The sequence below is a fragment of the Elgaria multicarinata genome, chromosome 9 (assembly GCF_023053635.1).
Source record: "Elgaria multicarinata webbii isolate HBS135686 ecotype San Diego chromosome 9, rElgMul1.1.pri, whole genome shotgun sequence".
Classification (NCBI taxonomy): Eukaryota; Metazoa; Chordata; class Lepidosauria; order Squamata; family Anguidae; genus Elgaria; species Elgaria multicarinata.
In genome coordinates, this window is record NC_086179.1 from 93,837,726 (window position 1) to 93,843,725 (window position 6,000).

The window sequence follows — 6,000 nt, forward strand, 5'->3', positions numbered from 1 at the left end:
AGTTTATATTGGATTCTGAAGTGAATTGGAAGCCAATGAAGAGATTTCAGAAGTGGAGTTACATGGTCAGAGTGGCGAGCCAAGAAGATGATCTTAGCAGCAGAGTGGTGAACAGAAACCAACGGACTGATGTGAGAAGAAGGAAGGCCAGTGAGAAGAAGGTTGCAGTAGTCCAACTGAGAAATAACCAATGCATGAACAAGAGTCTTGGCAGAAGAGACAGACAAAAATGATCGAATCTTGGCAATATTATACAGGAAAAAACGACAGGATTTAGCTACTGCCTCAATATGAGGAATAAAGGAGAGCGAGGAATCAAATATAAAGCCAAGACTACGAGCTTCCTTGACTGGAGTAAGCGTAACATTATTGACAGTAAGAGAGAATGAGAGATGAGGAGAAGGTTTAGGAGGAAAAACAAGCAATTCAGTCTTTGCCATATTAAGTTTCAAACGACGATGAAGCAACCAAGCTGAGATATCTGAAAGACATGCCGAGATATGATCGTGAACATCAGGAGAAAGATCTGGAGATGAAAGATATAATTGTGTATCATCGGCATACAGATGATATTGGAGGCCATGAGATTGAATAAGATTACCCAAGGGCAACATGTATAAAGAAAACAACAACGGACCAAGCACCGAGCCTTGCGGAACTCCTACTGAAAGGGGAAAAGAAGAAGACGAGCTGCCATTAGCCAACATGCTGAAGGAGCGCCCCGCTAGATAGGAGGCAAACCAGTTATAGACGGAGCCACAAAATCCAAGGTCATGAAGGGAATCTAAAAGAAGGTCATGATCAACTGTGTCAAAGGCTGCAGTTAGATCAAGGAGAATAAGAACGGAATAATGGCCTTTAGACTTGGCAGTAAGGAGATCATTGGTGATCTTAGTAAGGGCTGTTTCAGTGGAATGCAAAGGACGGAATCCAGATTGAAAAGGATCCAGAGCAGAGTTACTAGAAAGAAAATCAAGACAACGAGAGTAGACCACACGCTCCAGGATCTTTGAAACAAACGGCAACAAAGAGACAGGTCGGTAGTTAGACAGAGAAAGCCTATCAAGAGTAGGTTTCTTGAGAATAGGAGAGACTGTAGCGTGTTTAAAAGCAGAAGGAAATGAACCAGAGGACAGAGAAAAATTAATAATATGAAGCAAGGAAGGGAGGATAGCAGAGATAAGATTAATAAAGACGCGAGAAGGAATCGGATCACGAGAACAAGTGGAAGGTTTCGAAGAGCGCAGTATTGTAGACAGTTCATCAGCTGAGACCGAAGGAAATGCAGAGAAATTTGCAGGTGGAACTGACAGATGAGGAACAGGAACTGGAAGAGGAGCAGAGCTAGCCAGATCAGAGCGAATAGTTTGGAATAGTTTTTTGTGAACCGCCCAGAGAGCTCCGGCTATTGGGCGGTATAGAAATGTAATAAATAAATAAATTAAATAAATAAATTTTAGCATTGAAAAAAGAGGCAAAGTTATTAGCAGACAGAGAGGCGGGGAGAGATGGTGGATTAGGCTTCAGAAGAGAATTGAAGGACGCAAAGAGCCGCTGAGGATGCCTAGAGACAACCTTTCTCAATGAATAAATAAAAGATGTTTATTAAGGGAAAACATTTACAAAAGGAATGAAATATCACTCTTTAAACTCATTCACTCATTTACTTGTTTATTATATGTTTTTATTCACCCAATAACAAGCGTTCTCTGGGCAGATTGCAAACAGTTAAAAGAATACAAAAAGCTAAAAGAATAAAATCTGATACAAATCATTAAAAGAATAAAATGCAATGAAAAATGAAAAACAGCACAGGGATGGATAGGTATAAAAACATTTTATATAAAATAGTTTTAAAAGCCATAAAAATCTAAAAACTACATCTCTAAAACACCTGGCAGAGAATAAAGCTCTTCACCTGGCATAAAAATATAACGATGCAGGTGCCTCCTTTGGCATCAACATTCTGCAAACAGGGTCCCACAACTTCAGTCAGTTTCACTGCCCAGAGACTGGAGGTAAAGTGTCATAATAGCCATGCCAGAGTCTTTGTTTATTTTTACTCTACAGTAGCCGCAAGGGTCTGGATCTGGATCCTAGCATGGGGTAGCGGGCCTTCTAATATCTGCAGTGGGCCCTTGGAGCCTACTCTTGTATAAAAATAAAAAGATGTGGCTGCAAGGAATGCATAGTAGAGAGACTAAGGGCCTTGCTAGACCTACTTGATAATCCGGTGTGGAGTAGGGGCGACGTCGCACTACAGTTAGCGCGGGCCGTCGCCCTTTTCCACACGTAACACGCAACGGGGTAAGGGAAAGCCCCATCGCGTCCTCCATTTTTTTTTGAGTTAAAGGGCCATGTGCACAGGAGTGCACCAACGGAAAATTAAGTGGGTTTTTTTTTAAAAAAAAGGGTTCCCTGCTTCCCCTGTCCCTGATGTCCCCCCCACAATGCCTGATGCCCCCCCGCCCGCTGGCTTACCCGTTCCCCGCTCACCATGCTCGTCCCTACTCGCCATGCCCTGGCCCCGTTCTTCTTCCTCCCCCCTGTCTGCCATGTCTGATGCCCCCCTGCCCGCTTGCCAGCCCACTCGCCATGCCCACCCGATCACCCGCCTGCAATGTCCAATGCCCCCTCCGTGCCCCCCCATCCGTGATCTCCCCACCCTGGCTCCGCTCTTTCCCCCCCCATCTCTCCTGCCGGGTCCGCTCTTTCCCCTGACCCCCATCTCCCCCCCCGGTGATTCCCCCCCCCGGCTCAATGGGCACAGCGCTCCTATGGAATGCTGTGCACAGTGCGTGGCTTCTCCTGGCTACTCATGAGTAAGCGAGCAACTGGGAAAAGCCACAGAAGTAGCTTGACTGTCCGCAGCCCCGGCCTCAGCCCAGGGCTGCGGAAAAGCTGGGCCATAAGCGGATCCAGTTATCCCGGGTCAAGGGAGGACTTAGCCCGGCCTGACCCCGGGATCCCCTGTGCGTCATCTGGATGCACAGCAGGGAGCCCGGGCCTCACACCGGGCTAACTCCTCGTCTAGCAATGGCCTAATTCTATTGTCCCCATACAGAATATGGGGGCTACAGGATCTTCGGATTCCTGGATCTGAGGTCAGGGACAGTGCTCCAACCTCAGATCTAGTAGTCTGAGCTCCCAGCAACCCCTCCCTCACAGCCAGTGCAGAGAGAACCACACCAGCTGCCTCTCCAAACTAGGAGAGGACAGAAAGGAAGCGTTCCCACGGGCGGGGAGGGGAGGAGACTGGGGAGTCCAGCTGATGCCATATCCAAAGGCCTCCCCAGCCTCCTTCCCTTCCCCCATATTACTTCAGACAGATGGGCAAAAATGCCCGCCGAGTGGAAAAATACAGACTGGAAGGACAGTGGAGGTGAAGGTCAGCTCTTCTACTTCTCCCACTGTGCATTGGATGGCCAAAAGACTCCATATTTGGAGGCTCACGGCTCTCTTATTAGGATTGCGCCATTAAGGTAATGTCTTTTTTGGCCCTGAGATAAGAGATAGGAAGATCAGCACACGCGTTTCTCCCTGCCGGGGATAAGTGCACTAGAATCAAGATCTGGGAGTCCTAACTCCAAACTTACAATGTTACTCACAGTTGAAATGTTTTCATAAAAATGAAATTTTGACACCAGCTGTATTTTGTAAGTAATGGTTCTTTTTCACGACAGTTCATTATGTACTTTTATTTTATTTTCATTTTTTTACATTTTCTGTAAAAACATGGAGCGATATGAAATTCAGGTTTGACAGTGCTGACTTTTTGACACTTTGTATTGGTACTGGCCCACTCACAGCTGACAGTGCTGCAATGAAATCTCCTAAGTGTCATTTTCAATTTTCAGAATGTTCCACTGAAATGACATGGCTCTTTTTAACTAGCTCTTGCTGGGATTAAGTGGCCCAGGGAACTCAGACAAACAATTGGATCTATTTTTCATGGTCTAATCCAAGCTTGCACAATATATGACACACCAATCAAATTTATCCATCCCATGAACTAACTGTGTATGGTGGTCCACAAAGCCCACGCTAAATCCCTCGGAATTTTTTGATACCCACCCCCTTGAAGTGCAGTAACAAGCATGCAGCAGCTGATGGGTTTGGGGTCACAAATTGCATGGGATCACATGTTCTGCTGGAAAGTTTGGCAGCTTGTGGCCATCTAGATCAGTGGTTCCCAAACCTTTTCAGGTAACCGCCCCCTTGGTTCCACAAACTCGTGCCCAGTGCCCCCTACCCTACCCTATAAAAATCATTATTCAGAATAGCGGTTTTCAACGACCCACTAAGGAAGATAATAACAATAAAATTCAAAACAGTAACAATTAATTGAATATTTATTCAAAATCCAATTACATTTTTTAGTTTATTCAATTAAACAATAATTGATGAATTTGATCCAGTGATATCATCTTTTCAAAGTCTGATAGTCATTTAGCAAGAATATTAGATATCACATTTAGTAACTCGGGTAGAGTACCTCACTATTCTCTAAATTCTTAATGTGATGAAATGATACTAGTTTCCCAATGTCTGGTTTAAAGTCACTTAACATGAGTCTTAAATCACCACGTTTAGTAATCTGGAGTTGATTTCTTTGCTTGGAGAGAAGTAGGCAGACCACACTAAAACCACATTCCACTGAATATGATGTTGGAAATGCAACCAGGAGCTTCTGAACCACTCTCCATAGTACAGGATAGCGATCAGAAATTTCCTTCTGTAACCAAAACTACTGGTACGATTTCTTAAACTTTGCCTCTTTAAATGGGAAGCACCTGCCGCAGGCTTGCTGAGGGAGGGAAAAGAGAGCGAATGCCTCTGTTTTGCAGCCAGCGTGGTGGGGCACACCAAGCAGGGTATGTCTCTTCATTAGCGTTTTGCTGCTTTTGAAACATTTCAATTCACCATTAAAAGGACTCTTCTTAAACGGTATTAATACATGTGTGGATTCTTCCCCTCTATGGCTTGGGACCAAACTACCTTCTCCCATAAAAGTGTCCCTGGGTTTTAAGACCTTTTGGAGAGGCGCTTCTCGGAAAAGACCTCGAGTGCCCCCCTGCTGCCCCTTTGCCTCTTAGCGCCCCCCTGCCGCCCCCTTGCCTCTTAACGCCCCCCTATGCAATCCCACCGCCCACTTTGGGAACCACTGATCTAGATATTTCCCATAGCCAATGGTGAAGGATGATGGGAGTTGTAGGCAAAACGTTTAGAGGGCCACAAGTTCCCCATGCTTGAGCTAATCTATGAATTATTGGCTTTTAAAAATCCATGTTCTCCATGAGCCAAAGGAACAAAAACAACTACTACAGAGTTGCACAAGAAGGTCCAGAGCCAAGCAAAGTCAGGCCTAGAAGACAGATACAGTGTGGATATTCATAGAATCATAGAACAGTACAGTTAGAAGAGGCCTGTAAGGCTATCGAGTCCAAACCCCTGCTCAATGCAAGGATTGGGATTAATGCTCAGATTTGAGCAGCACTTAACTGATAATAGACAAATTGCACATTCTTAAGAAAATTAGGAAAAGGAAAGGAACCTCTCGTGCAAGCACTGAGTCATTACTGACTCTTGGAGGGATGCCAGCTTTCGCTGACGTTTCCTTGGCAGGCCTTATAGTGGGGTGGTTTGCCGTTGCCTTCCCCGGCCATTATTACCTTTCCCCCAGCTCACTGGGTACTCATTTTACCGACCTCGGGAGGATGGAAGGCTGAGTCGACCTGAGCCGGCTGCCTGAGAACCAGCTTCCGCTGGGATCGAACTCAGGCCGTGGGGAGAGTTTCAGCTGCAGAAACTGCTGCTTTACCACTCTGCACCAAAATTAGATGAAGCACTAAATAATGAAAGAAAGATGAAAGTATCTGTGGGAACCTGTTTTCAAAATGAAATATGCTATTGTTCAGCTGTCTCTTCCTCGGCAGTAAATGCCTGGAACCCACAGCTAAAGCTTTCCATTTTAAATCACTACGTAGTAGTTTACTCAAT